This window comes from Vanessa cardui, chromosome 8 (genome assembly GCF_905220365.1).
Source record: "Vanessa cardui chromosome 8, ilVanCard2.1, whole genome shotgun sequence".
In the NCBI taxonomy this organism is placed as follows: Eukaryota; Metazoa; Arthropoda; class Insecta; order Lepidoptera; family Nymphalidae; genus Vanessa; species Vanessa cardui.
Window position 1 is genome coordinate 10,007,155 of NC_061130.1, and position 16,361 is coordinate 10,023,515.

Consider the following 16,361-nt stretch of genomic DNA (forward strand, 5'->3'; position numbering starts at 1 on the left):
ATTACAGATAACTAAAGTTAATAATAGTCACAGATTAAAATAAAAATATACTTTTATTATTAAATATTTTGTAGCATATAAACAACACTATAAAATATGAGTTAATTCGTTATTTTGTATAACAGTAATATTTTCTATAAAATCTTTATGATTTTTTATAAAATAAAAATAGTTTACGCTGAATTAATATTGATGACGTTCGGTATTTATGTTGCTAAATTTTGCCACAGAGAGCTCTGCATTCACAATAATCAAAAGGTTGTTGTGACTACTCGTCAACAGATGTCCCTAGTCGATAAAGAAAACTTTTGTAAGTCTGTTTTCATTATCTTTTCAGTCAGCCCTGAATTTTTTGATTGGGAATCCATTATTATTTGGAGAAGTAAATTTTTTTTGAAACATGTTGATTTCAAGTTCTCGAAAATAAACGTACAAAATTATATATTATATACCAAAAATATAGGCGCAGTTAAATGATATACCAAAAATACTATTAGATTTATTATACATATAGACATTTTTTATTATTACTAGAGATTATTAATCTTTAGTTGATTTTTAGAAATTCAGAAATAGATATTATGTCAAAAAATTTGCTTTTAAACGAAGCATTGGATAATTGTTAGTTAGTAGTTTAATGTTGTTCAGTAATCAAAATAATATTAAAATGATTGTTTACAACAATATTGATTTATCGAGTAATTTAGATAAAGAATCGGAGAAAACAATTTTTAGTGCGATCTTATCTATAATTTTACTTATATATTATTATTATTTGTACATTAACTATTCAATTTTCGGAATAGTATTTAAACAATTTTATATCTAAAATGATAGTGAGGTAACCCTCAGTAGCTTGTCTTTTTTTAATTTTAAATAGCACATTTTTTCCTTTTTTTATTTAGGTATATTTTATTTATTAAGTCTGATACGTACATCAATAAAAACTTAATATTTATATATCATATCATATTCTCCGTGTATTTTTTAGTATGTTATAAGAAATTCAGACCAATTGACAAAGGGAAATTGCTATTTCTAGCGCACGTTTTTCCTTAGACATAATTAGGGGGTATTCTCGGGGGAAACAGGTCCGAGTCAGGTCGCGTAATAAAATTAAGAAGACTCGGGCGTACGGTCGCGGTAAGTCGATGCCTTCGGTGGGCATAAAACAAATCCGCCCGAGCCGGCCCGTGAGCGCTACGGTGTCGCCGGTGGAGTCTCCAATTTTTGTGTACGTTGTCTGTCTTACTCTTAGACAACATTATATTTTCCAAACAGATGGAACTATACGTGAGGTTGATGTTATTATTTTGTGATGAAATGAAAATATGTATTATAAAATTTCGAATTTTTCGATGGAGCGCAAAAAAAAATAAATATATATGAATATATGTAGTATAATGTATTTTAGTCCATTTTATTATCTATATTTAAATAATAAAAATATAAATTATAATCTAAACCAACTTAACATATTTATATTCTTTGGGTTTTACTATCGATAGTTTTATTTATACTACATAATGAAAGGTCCATTGAGTACAATCAAGTTATGTAAATACAGGATTATAAAAAACAATTAAATATTTTAAAAGCTATTTCAAAATATATTTAAAAAGTCTACTCCCAACAAAAACTTCTAACACGAATGAAGTCTCCACAGTCGGTCACGTAGACGATGTTCATATTCTGAATAACACTTGAATACCGCCGTCCTAACGCACTGACATTCTTGTTTGTCCTCATACTCCACAATCACGTGACGGGACTGTACATTGTACATTTATAACCTTTTTGATATAAAACTCATATTCATACTGGCTTGGATCATTTTAGTTTTTTTTAAATATTGAATTTGTCGAAATAAACAGTTTGATTAATCTATCGTTACTTATGGAAAGACGAGTAGCTGGTACTTTTATTACTACTATACTACTACTATTTACTATATACTACTATTAATTATATAGGTACCTACTATCAATCGATTATTTTTTTCTGCAATTATATGTATATTAAATACAAGGAAAATTGTTGGCAGAAGTTGTCTGTCATGTTTCATTGCATCTTCAGATGTAACTTTTATTTATTGGTTCAGTAAATTTTATCAGTTAAGTAATAAAAAAAATCTCTACATTAACTAATATCTTTTATTACTTACTTTACCTTATTATTAATGAAAGATATTTTTAGCGTTGAATATTTTCAAGATATAAACATATCTATTGTTGGTATTTTAGGTCCTTTTGACCTATTCGTATTTCGAATATAATGAAGATTTAGGTAATGATACGATTTAACCGTATACGTAAAGAAAAACACTTCTTGATCGACTTCAAGGCATTTGCTTTTTGTTTAGGTGTGTTGTTGTCGAACGTTCTAGTATGATTAATATTAAAACATACATATTTGTGATTTTTTTGATACAAAGATCTCACTATTCTATTTAATATTATAAGGTCTTTTTTATTTCGTTTCATTTTCCGTATTCGAACAGTTTTTTTTTTGTTATATGTTGGCCGGCGAGCATATGGAACCCTGATGGAAAGTGGTCACCATCACCCATAGACAAAAACGCAGTAAGAAATATTAACTATTCCTTACATCGTCAATGTGCCACCAACCTTGGGAACTAAGATGATATGTCCCTTGTGCCTGTAGTTACACTGGCTCACTCAACCTTCAAACCAGAACACAACAATACTACGTACTGTTTGGCGGTAAAATATCAGATGAGTGGGTGGTACCTACCCAGGCGGGCTTGTACAAAGCCCTACCACCAAGTAAAAAATGAATCGTTTCACATAATTAGTACTTTTACACTATGATAGGTTATTATCGATGCAGTATTTAGTATACAATATGTTTATATGTTGTATACCTTTTTATATATAGCTTGTTATGGGAATGTAGTTTGATATAATAACATCGGCCCGGGTCACTTTCAGGCGACCGTTCAGAAAACTATAACAACACAATAAAACTTTGTATACAAGATTTGTAGATTTGAACGTTTACAAAAAAGATTGAGTATTATATATAATAGAATTATTATATCAATAATAAATTTAAAAAATAACAAGAGCCTTTCAGGGTCAATTCTTTATACACAAATAGGTTATGTCGTGTTTATTGCTTGCTTGCTAATAAATGTAGGTAGTTGTCAATTAGGGTATACTAGAAAATTCCATTTGCGACATGGTTTTCCCAAGATATTCATGTTTTTTAGCCACTGGGCATGGGTTTCGGCTCTATGTAGTCCATATATTACTTTATTAATATTTAAATTTCACAGAACAAAATGCGTAAAACCGGTTTTTACCAATAAACAACGTACTCCTGCCAAAATCCGGGCCGGTATAATGTTTTAAATATACTTGTTTAATTGAAACACAGTGTATTATTATTATCAGCCACGTACCTTACTGCGCGTGGTTACCTTACATTAAGTGCAATAAAATATATTTAGATACATATTATTTACTGAGCTGAGATGGCCCAGAGCTGAGATGGCCCAGTGGTTAGAACGCGTGCATCTTAACCGATGATTGCGGGTTCAAACCCAGGCAAGCACCAATATATATATGTGCTTAATTGTGTTTATAATTCATCTCGTGCTCGGCGGTGAAGGAAAACATCGTGAGGAAACCTGCATGTGTCTAATTTCATCGAAATTCTGCCGCATGTGCATTCCACCAACCCGCATTGGAACAGCGTGGTGGAATACGTTCCAAACATTCTCATTAATGGAAGAGGAGGCCTTATCTCAGCAGTGGGAAATTTACAGGCTGTTACTTTACTTTACTTTTATTATTTACTTGAATAAAAGGGCTACTAACTTATCTATTTATATCGTAGTTAGAGATCAACCATGAAAACCAATCCGAAAACTACGGAGTCATTCATTCGCATTAGTTACAACCGAAAAGAGTCGAAGGCGATTCCAAACTAGATAGTTTACGGTAGCGATCAGTTAGCCCAGTATATAATCCAGTGGGCACTCGGTGCAACGGGCGGCAATAAAAAAGAGTTATAGTTGAGACGAAAAGGAAAGTCTCCGACTCAGAGCCGCTCGCCGTTAGTTAGGGATCAAGGGCTCAGCTCTCGCCGGGCGATAATCATAATTTTTACTTACAAGAGCAAGTACAGCATTAGTTGGCGGCGCGCGACAAATCTTCCCTAACTGCGGACTAACTTCGCGACTCCACTTCACCTTGCTATATTTTCAAGCACTCGGGATAAAGCTATGAAATAGCTGTGCATCATATGATATTATATTATGCATTGCGTTGAATCTTAATACTAAAAGTTGCTTAAATTTTCTCTGGCAAAACGGGGGATGTCTCTACAAAATATGTCATACAAAATTATTAATCAGGTACATCAAAAAGATTAATTATGTAATTTGTATTCAAACGACAAATGATATAATTTTTAAAATAATGTAATAAGTTTAGAACACGATTCGGCACCTTCACTTCAGTATTTTTACGAGCATTTAGATATTTCATACCCTTAACGTTATTGTTCTTATGTATACCTATATAAAAATTAGTATTAATAATATACTTACGGTACAAATCATGACCGTGAGGTGATCATGATAGCATATATTTCCCTCTGAAATAAAAAAAAGCAACCAGCCCTTTTGTCACCGGTGGAGGCAATAAAATGAGGTGTTATGCTTTTAATAAAGGTTTTTATACTACTACTCGAAGGTTTTTAAACTACTACTTTAAGTTTTACGTATTTCGGCCCGTACCGGTATTCTATATAAAATTTTAAATTAACATGGTTATTTTCATTACTAAAGGTATTAATTTCGGAATATTTACCATGTTTTTTATTTTTGTTCGGTGGAGCTTGATATTTGGACATTATCTACGAATGTCTTGTTCACGAGACTGAAGTTTGCGGGTAGATGTTGATAATAAATATAATTAAATGAATACTACTTTAAGTGTTTTAACTATAAATGGGACAAATACATTTAAAATATGAGACAAATAAGTACACACATTTTAAGATGTTTTCTACACACTTTTGGAGCTTGTTCCATCTACTCTGACGTCCTTGATGTGTCCATCAGTGGCATATTGGGCAGTGTGTTGCGAGCGAAGGTGGTTTGAATAGGCAAATTTGGTTTTAAAGGTCCCGTTGTAAGGATGACAGAACTTTTCTTTGGATGAAGATTTTCTTATTATGTATTCGTGTACTACTAACATATATTATACATATTTTTTAAATTATTCGTTAAGTAAATGGATTAAGAAAAAGTTGTTTTTAAAAATGAATGGATAGTGTTAATTAAAATTAACTAACATGCCAACTCGTAGTAGGTCTATAAGGATGCAAATTTCTAGTATTAAAACACGATTGACTGTTACCTATCTGGTTTTCTGTGATTTTTTAGTGGACCGTATTTTCGCTGTGATACTTTAGTTTAGGCCTGTTTTAGGTCCTGCACAATTTTATTTGATCACATCTTGTCGGACTATTACAGTAAAGTATTAAGTACTTCTGTACTTGCAACATATCTCCCACGAATTTGGCAAGACTCCAATAACCGTCGACGAAGAAATCAGTCAAGAGAACTGATTTGTTTTTGAAGACTGAAATTGTAGTAATTACCTAACGATGACAATTCGTTAGGTAATTACTATAAAAAACAATTAAAACTTTGGATAAAAAGGTTCAATTGTTGATAAAAGTGCATACAAACTCTCATCTCATCGAAAGGCTTTGTAAACATTATTTGTTATACACAGTCATTGCGAAATCAACCCTGGCTCTACACTGCTCCTAACAGAAACAGCAAACTTTATTTGTTGATAGAACAATTAAGAGGAACAGGTATCTATCCAGATATAAATACTTTTAGTACAAAAATAAATTAAATATATATCCGCTCATAACCGATGATTCTGAATTCAAACCCGGGGCAAACATCACAGAATAAATTTGTTTGTATAATTATTTTCGTGATTATTGATAAAGGATACATCGTGAGGAAAGAACGCGGTGAATAAAAACATCCTAAGTGTATCCAACAAATATTGGAGCAGCGTCATCAGTTAGCTTTTCCTTGAAAAGGTAGAGAAGACCTTCGCCCAGCCATAGAACATCAACATGATTTTAACATACTTTTTTAATGCTAATATTTTAAATTATTTTTTAACATATTTTTTTAATTAATCATCTATATTATTTGATGACGAGCCGTTTTTGAATTTCTTTATTAAAAAAAAACACTAAGATAAAAAAAAGAAAACTTATACGAGAAAAATAAATGACCTAAATTTTTTTTATAAATTTCAAATATTAATGACCGGCCAGAGTCCTGACGGGCGGTGGTAACCACGAGCAGTTTAAAAAAGTGTGGTATGAGTATGCCATAGACAAATATTAATGATAGAAAGATTGGTTTTCATTGCAATTTTATTGTTAAATATATACGAAAATGCGTCCACGGTAAATAAGTTCAAAGTTCGAGTTTATGTGTCAAGTTATAGTCGAGATGGCCTAGTGGTTAGAATGCGTGCATCTTAACCGATGATTACGGGTTCAAACCCAGGCAAGCACCGCTGATCCATGTGCTTAATTTGTCTTTATAATTCATCTCGTACTCAGCGGTGAAGGAAAACATTGTGAGGAAACCTGCATGTGACAGATTTCAAAGAAATTCTGCCACATGTGTATTCCACTAACCCGCATGGGTTAGTGGAATACACATGGTACACAAGGTTTGGAACATATCCCACCACGCTGTTCCAATGCTGAAACAGCGTGGTTATGTTCCCTAACCTTCTCCTCAAAGGGAGAGGAGGCCTTTAGTCCAGCAGTGGGAATTTACAGGCTGTTGTTGTTGTTGTTGTTATAGTCAGTTTTCTTGTAACCTTTTTCACACGAAGTTTTTTGTTGCAAATAGTTAAAAATATGTTAAAAATATTGATAAGATAATCATACAGATTTTAAAGTGTATAAGATAATTTTAGTCTGTCATCATTACCAAAGGCAACTTTTATATTTATCTTAGTACTGATTTGAAAATATATGTATATGTATATAATCTATACAGATATATTGCTCTAGAACATTTTTACTACGGATGTATGCTAAGGTTTAGCTAGCGTTAAACATATTCGCAAATGGAAAGTAATGTTTGAATTAAAAATAATATAGATATATAATCAATATTTGTATATGATACTTTCTACGAGAGAAGACACAGAAATCGAAAGTAAAATTTTACCACTTAGGTTATAAAAATAGTCTGGGGGCTATTAATACAAGGCTTTTGCAAAGAACCCATACTTTCAGTAACAATACGGGCCAACAAGTAAAATAATAATATAAACTGGTATTTTATAAAACAATACATCATAGAACATTAAAAAATGATGCTATTTGTTACAATCAAACACTTGTATTTGTCACTTTATACTTCGAAAAAATACAAGTAATGATTTCGAGATTCCACATGAGAGTGGAAAAAAATCTTGATTTTTTTATGGAATTGTTTATCTTAAGAACCAGAATTTAATACAAAATAATTTAAAGGATTCAAAGGCTAAATATATCATCACGATCATGAAAAAAATGTTCCTTGTTTTATTATTCAACAAAGTTATATCTTTATAAAATTATATGATGTATATAACGAGGAGTTAGACATCAACTCGTTATCAGACATGATGATATTCGAAATATAAGTCTAGTCATTCACGTTTGTAATATCTCTCTCTTCCATATTCCATCAAATGTAACTTTTCAGCTGTCATGTGTTCTACGTCATAATGACGTTGCGAGCATGTACGATTAAAAAATAAATAAATCCTAATTAAACTTTTTGATGCTTCCACATATATAACAGTTAAAAATCTTATCAATGTTTATAAGAAATTTATGAACAGTATATACTGTTAACCATATATATATTCTTTGATTTACAAAATATTACAAACAATTTCAGAAGTGCAATACAATACTTACATAAAAGCCGTCCGGAGGGCGAAGCGGTCGATTAAGGAAGCAGTGCACCGTTGCTAGGTGACGCCGCCATCTTGCCTCCACCCCACCTCAACCCCCCACTGTAAACAACTGTATCGTTGCACTGAAACACTCGATATATAAAAGGTTCATGAAATTTTGAAAAGTTACTGTATAGTCTATTTGAATTAAATTTTATAAACATTAAAGTAATACACAATATAATATACACGAACATAAATAATACAAGTATTATTTATATATATTAATAATAACACATATTATAATAATTTAACAAAATAAATGTATTGATATTAAAAACAAATATTACTTGGTACGGTAAAACTTATATTCAATTTAAAAAAGTAGCAATTGATTGCAGTTAACAATCAGTTAAGAACTTTTGTTAAACTGTAGCTAAATGAATGTTAAACGTCCAATTTCACGGGAATAGCATCAAAGACAAATGGTACCTATTATTCAAGATTACAGACACTCTCTACCTACACGTTGCAAGATTAAATCATTTTAAAGTACTCCAATAAGTGATATTAATTAATTAGAGTCAAAAGTTATATTTACATATTGTCTTTAAGGTAAAAAATATATACATTTTGACTCTTTTTGGGATGCTTACATTTTCAAACTAAATATGTCTTGGCGTTAAAGGTATCTTACATGATACTTTTATTTATACTTCACAGTATTATAACATTCGTCGTTCCACATGGTAATTTCCATTAAGTTTATATTATTAAAGCAGAAGGCAATCTGTACAACGTTTTAATGTATTATGTAGAATTATAAAGGCGTCGAGCCCCGCTTACTTCTTATGATTTATTCATGAGGAAGAACAACGTTAAATTTGAACATGCCTACTTGTACAGGGGCATTTTGGTATAAAATGTCAAGCGCTTTAAGCGTCTAATTTGTTTTTCATAGAGATTTATCGGTAACTACTTAAAAGACTAATTTTATTTAACGACCTAAAATATTATTCAATTTGGAGCATCTTACATTTGCATATTAAATTTTACAAAATATTCATAATAATTGATTGAAATTCTCTTCGTGTAGGAACATCCTAACGATGGATGAATATCAGTAAATTCTAACGGAAGCCAGTACAATATTCAGCGAAGTTTGTTCCAACTGTCGGCTTGTAGCAACCGGGTGAATTTATACAAAAATATTTTCAAAAGAAAACTTCTTTGAAGTCGGGAACAAAGCCAATCCGCGGTTATCCGTGATATTTTCAGGCGAAGTCGTACCTTATTCGCAAACATCGAATCCGTATACAATACAGTGCGAAACGAAATTCGAAGGATAGATAATTTCGTAGCGAAAGAAATAAGGCGAAGGGAAAAAAATATAAATTGAATAGTCGAATACACGCATCCCGGCATTACCATAAAGGCAACAGGGATCAAGCGGGATTCCTCTACGAACTTTTTTATTTTCCTTCCACCTCTAAATCTCCAACGAAATCTTCGCGAATCTGCAAATGTTGATTTGATGATGTCGTGCTCCGCCGCCATACACGCGCACTACCTACTGTCGAATGTGTAGGCGCCCTATATATGCCGGTATCATCTAGACTTTATTATTATTATCGATCCCGTTATCATCTTATAGTTTACTTTGAATACAATTGTTTAATTATCTAAATATTTCTACCTATTGTTCTAATCATTTAAATATTTCATTTTTTCAGAATCTGATGTATTTTTATAATTTTTAAAAGCATTCATTTATAATAAGTAAGAAAGCCGATATTGGTAAACACAAATAACATTATAAAATTAGTTAAACTTGTATAATCGAGTTATTTGAAAAAAAAGGCGAGTACAATTGAACAACAAAAATAACCAACTAAAATATGAAATGAACTAATATTCTTCTCTCGTTACTTCGAAGGAAAATTTTTGATTTCATTACTTTTAATAAAGTTAAAATTAAAGTTATATAAAATCATAAGAATACCATTAAAGAAACAATAAAAGAAAATCTTTTTAATATATGAAAAGAAATCAAGCGGCTTATATAATATTATGCAATTAGTATACGTAGTCTCCTATAAAACGTATAGCATACATGGACTTAACCTTTTCCGAAACATTTCGTGAACTAACGAGCGGCAGCTAAAGGTTGCCTCGAAGGATTAAGGCACTCATCCATTGCGGTCATTAAGACACATTACCCTGCGCTCCCTCTCACACCACCCCGAGTACTCGAATCCGCTTTTTAATTCAACTTTCCTCCACTGCCAATTTGCATGATTACTTTCGTTTTTATTATGCTCCCCGCCATGGTTCTTCAAGACTATCGATACTTTCCTAAGTATGCTTTTAAGGATTCCAACGCTGTCTCTGTGCATATACTTTAGATTTTCATTTCTCAAAACGACGTTTAAATTTAAATTGAGTAGATTATAACACTATACTATAATGGGGTATAAAGATTTTTGACAGTTCAATGAAAGCTTTTGATGTATATGTTGTTTTGTATTGAAAATGTGATTAAAAATTTAGATAAAAAAACGGCGTACGCCAATAAAATCAAGCGCGCGTTGACACTACTCAAACAAGTTTATTGTTCTGTCGTTCAAACGCGACAGAACGTGATAGAATTAAATTGGGAGCATCGCTCCGTTATGTGGAAAATAATAACGGAGCTGGTATCGTAGGTCTCTTCACGCGCCGGTGGCAGGGGTCTGTAATAGAAATCCAGCCAATGATAATCTGTTTTCTACACCATTAATCCTGGAGTAAGTCTGAGTACAATCTGCGGCGTCTTCGTAGAGCGCGTCGAGTTTTATGGTCTCGTTAAGGTCCGCAATTTGTGGAGTCGGGCTGTTAAGAAGCGCCTCGCCCTCATTCGCTCCAAATCCTAATTCCGACCGTGGACTTTCTTAATCTTACGATATCGGGCTCAAGGTAATTGTTTCAAAATTGTTGCGATAGCGCCGGTAGGTATGGAGACTGAGTCTACGTTACTGATTATGTTTTATTGATATTCAACTACGAATGTTTGTTTCGAATGTTTTTTTCAAATGTTTAGAATTAAAGTTATGTAAATAAAATCAAAGTACCGATGTCGTATAAGTTCTTAATGATTTATATTATTTTAATTTTCTAGTAAACATATTCAAGTAATATACAATGACAACCGTCGATTAATAGATACTTTTCCAAATGTAATTAAAATGTATGCTATATTAATTTATAACGCTTCGTAGAACAACACATCTTTCAATGACATTTAAAGTTGACCTTTTTATTTTTTAAATGTTTTAAATAATATCAGACAATTTAGAGGTTGTTTTAAAATTTCCGTATACAAAACAGGGGCAGGTACGTGTGGTTTAAATGAATACAAATTACATTTGCAAATGTGCTTAATCCCGAAATTAGTTATCCCCCCATCTCGCCTCCTATCGCCCGCTGTTTGCGTTACTCTATAATTAACTAAAACCGATTTACTAGAAGAATACGTAAAATTTACAAACGCTCATTTATAGTCATATTAATTGATATTACGCAACTAACGAATAGTAGTTTATACGACTCTCTAGTTTATTAGAATCTCTGGGTTGGATCCATGGATTTTTGTCGTTTGAAAATGTAAAAAAGTCGTCACAAAGAAATTGAAAGTTATTAGATTATCCTGTGAATCGATCTTGAGCATTTAATAAAAGCTTATAATTAGTAATTTACCCTTACAGTCCCACTCAATTATTATTAATCCATTAACGTCCCATCCCACCTTCAAAGGCGTTAAATATATTGGGAATAAAATAGCATGGGCTAAGGATATCTTGTTATTATTATACATTAATGAATTATACGAATTTTCGATCCAAAATATTAGCCCGTTGAGGAGTCCAATAATGGATTAAATGTATCTTAACATTTTTGAATAGCAAAGTATAAAGTCGATATTTACGTACGTGAAATGTTTAAATGCTACTTTAATTAAACCTAGCCATCGATTGTATCGTTTGTATTATATAGTTAAGGATCTATGTATATGACCACAAATTTTCTATCAAGCTTACATAAAAAAACATTTGGTTTGCTTATTATGCTTTCATATTTCGTTGGATTTAATAATTACCTTGAGATTGAGGTGAATAGAAGAATTCAGCTAGGTTGGGCAGCGTTTGGGAAGATACGTCGATTCTTTCCGTCGTCGATCCTACAGTGCCTTAAAACGAAAGTCTTCAACCAGTGCGTCCTACTCACTACTAATTACAATCACATTACGGCAAGGCTAGTCCACCAGCTTAAACTCAGCGTGTTATTGAAAGGGCTATGCTGGGCGTTTCTCTGCGAGATTACATCAAAAATGAGGCGATCCGTCAGAGAACCAAAGTCATCGACATAGCCCACCGGATAAGTAAGCTGAAGTGGCAGTGGGCTGACCATATTTGTCGCAGAACTGATAACCGTTGGGTAAAACGTGTTCAGGAGTGGAGACCGCGTCTCGGCAAACGTAGTGTGGACTGGTGGTCTTCGGGCATGGTGGAGTGACGATTTACGCAAGGCGGCTGGAAAGAGCTGGGTGCGAGTAGCCGATGATCGATTGCAGAGGCGTACTATTGGAGAGGCATATGTCCAGCAGTTGACGAAAAAAAGGCTGTTGTTGATGATGATGATGATGATAATGACGATGAATAATTAATTATTTTGTACCACTTTTGGTTTTGAATCACTAAAATCTTTTCAGTTATATTTGCATTATTTCTAATAATTACTACACTTTACTCCACTTTATCCATACCGACTCTCCAGATTGAAAAAAGTGCAAGTCTCTCCAACTACGATGACAGTATAAGACACATATGAAAAACGATTTCACACGTAGACATGTAATATATCAGATACTACCTATGGCGATTTCGACATTATCGTCACAATTAGGCACAAGAGATATCACGTATTAGTTCCAAAGGTCCAGCATTGGTTGTGTAAGGAATGGTAGAGATATGTTATGGTGCCTATATCTATAGCTGGTAGTATACTTACATCAGTTGACCCATTTGCTCGTCCGAGTTATATTATAACACACCATTTGATGGACTTTTTCAGTAGAGAGTATATTCCGAATCGGCGGTTCATTTAAATTCAATCAAGTGTTTGGATAAAGTTTATTTAAATTAGTAAAGACGTGTAAGATCGATATGGAACATACAAGAAGATATTAAAAATATTGTTGAAGTAGTAAAGTTGATTCATATCCTTAATAGGTCATAACCTCCTTAGGTTTTTTAGAATATTCCAATCAATGCGGATCGTTGAATGAAATTCGCGCTAATTAATATGTGATTTTGTTCAATAAAATAGAACTATAGAATATAACTATGTATACTTTCACTCAAGTAGAATAACAAATTCCTTTAAATTAAAAGTTCACTCAAATTATAATTGTATACCCGAAGATGACACCTTATAGGTCCTATAATAATTATATTCTTGGTAATAAACGAAATTTCAAAGATATGCGTACTCATTGCGCTGTATAGATATAATACCGAATTGGGCATCTTTACGCCTCATCTAGTCCTCGTTATGCTGCGATCGTAAATCTTCATTTCCCCCTCCCCACCCCACTTCCCTGTTCCCACTTGAAAGCTTTTGATGTCATACGTTATAATTTTCTTTGATCATATATAAAACGTCGGAAATTCGATAAATACATCATACCATAAAGTATATATAGGCTTATTTGTGTAAGTAATATTTTTTATATATTTGTTCTCCTTTATTTTTCTTATACTACAATAGTATTATTATGTGAAAACTAGAAATTTGAGTCCTTTGAGAAGTTACTTATGTTTTTCTCAAAGGAAATCGTTTGCACAAATGTTGATCTTAATCAAATTTGAAGATAAAATCTTGGAATTCTTTATTTCATTAGATCGATTTGACTTCAGCAATACCTTCTGAAAATATATCCTTTGCGTATAATATAAATAAAAGCGGATTGAATGTAAATAATAACTTCTTATTACTTAACTGTTGCGTAATAGCGTAAAACGTTTTAACCAAATGTATATGCGTTTGTGTAATTCTATATAAAAATGTTCTTTATATCTGCGTAAGTAGACGCAATAAATCCAAGCGACGGCGTATTTATTTACTTGCTGTACGTCTCCGTAAGGCCGCGTTCAAATTGCGTTCTGAGACGAATTATTTTATTGTTCCAATGTTAAAAATATACTTTTGTTTTAGTATGTATTCAATTAAAACATCTCAATACAATCACTTCTCAAATATTAAATCTCAATATTCTTACGACTATATACTTTAAATAAGGATTAATTTTTTTGTTATAAACAAAATCAGCGGTAATCTTTTAAGAATATAAACATATGTCTCCTTTTTCCGAAAGACCAGGTAAAAAAATTAAGCCTATTCTATAAAAAAAAAAAAAAACAGTTTCCCGTGCTTAATTTGGCTCATGTATTTTAGGTATTACATGATATTTGAATAAAAACAACATGTCACCGTAATGTGCAAAAGGCACGGAGAGACCGATAAAATAGGATTAGCGAAGCAGAAGCGGATAGATCGCTTTGATCGATCATGATTATATTGATATTTTTTAATATCTCCATACAAAAAAAGGAAAAAAAAACATTTGTACTATCCTTTTACCAGTGCGATCGCGTAACCTGTAATTAATCTTAAGATATTATGTTACTGTACATGTTAAATCTAATTAGTAGGTACACAAACAAAATTTCAAAACATACATATGTATCGTAGGACCACTACAATACGGTTTAATAAGCTATTCGACGATTTCTAACTAATATATCCATAATAATTGAAATATATTAATATATAACATTGTAAGTGAAGTAGCAATATTGTTATATCACTACTGCATACAGATCAGAACTTTCCTATGTAAATATTACAGCAGATAGTACATCACGCGACGGTCTGAGTGCGATATTATTTTGTAGTCAGGCGGCTTCAGGCACGGAACACAATTAACTTGTAAGATTGTCTGCGGAGGCTGCACTCGTACCCTCGCCCTCCTCAATCTACCCTCCCTCCGAAACAAAACATCAATAAACTTACATGGACGTGGAATTTTGAACCGTAGCGTAAAACTATAGGGTTAAAAGTCGTATAAACATTTGTAAGTTTTATGTGGCGCATTTATTTCGTGTAGGTATAGCAGTCCAGTTACCCTTGATTGGTTGTCGTTCCTCTAATCCCGTTTTGATCCTTTCCACCCAAACCTAGCCCTCGTCGGTGCTCAGTTAACTATTGACATGCGTTCATACCTGTTTGTTTGTATGTTTTTATTGTGACAAGTATATTTATTAATACTTGTTGAAAATCTTGTAGCGTAAATACTGCTAAAGTAATTTCATGTTTAAAGTTTTGAATCATATTATACTTGTGCAACTGTTCCTGACGAAATGAAATAAATTTAGCTTGAAGTAAGCTTTATATTTTATTAAAGTTGGTATTATGAAGGAATATTATATGTTCTTTTTAAAGTCCACTATCAATTGCATTCTATTCTCAAGTTTAGTTCAATGAACACCAACGATGTATTCCCAGTGTTTCTATTTTCCTTTCTAACTAAACGACATGCAACTTGCTAAAAAAACTGCAAAGATTCGAGATCGAACCCCCAACTGTAACATCGCAAGGTATTGATACTAATTAATTCTACGTTACAATTTTTTTGAGATAGGATTCTCAATTACAAAGCAATAAATTTAAATAGAATAAGTTCCATGAAAAAAAATAGTAATTTAATTGCTGAGCAACAAATTAATAGCAAAAAACGTTTCATTTTAAATCCAAATCTATTTTTAAAATAAAAATGACAGTCATTTTTTTCGTCTACATACTTGTGCAATACTTTTACTCATTTTATGTAACATCAAGTAAAATACTTTCAGTTCTTATCTTTAAAAAGTTATCTGAAAACTAAGATCGAAGTCAAATAATATCTTAACTATTGTTATACATATAGTATTCCTACGTGTAGATAAACAAAACTTATGTTTTATTTATTTAAAATCATTACGTCGTGGCAATTTGCGCTAATTTTTTTTTATTCGTAATTCCATGATTCCAAGATCTCATTGCCCTCCTTCGGTTATTATTATTACTCAACCAACAATAAAAATATGTATTACTTCCTTATAAACTCTTAATTCAATAGATCGACAGAAATCATAATTTTTATCGTATTCTAAACATAAAAAAGTGTTTCTATTCGAGGACTATATTTGTCTTATAGAATAATTAAGTATCAATCTTTTGCAGTTCGAGCAACATCTGCAATGAAAGCACATGGCGTGTTTTTATTTTTACTATTTAAATGTAAGCTAAGCA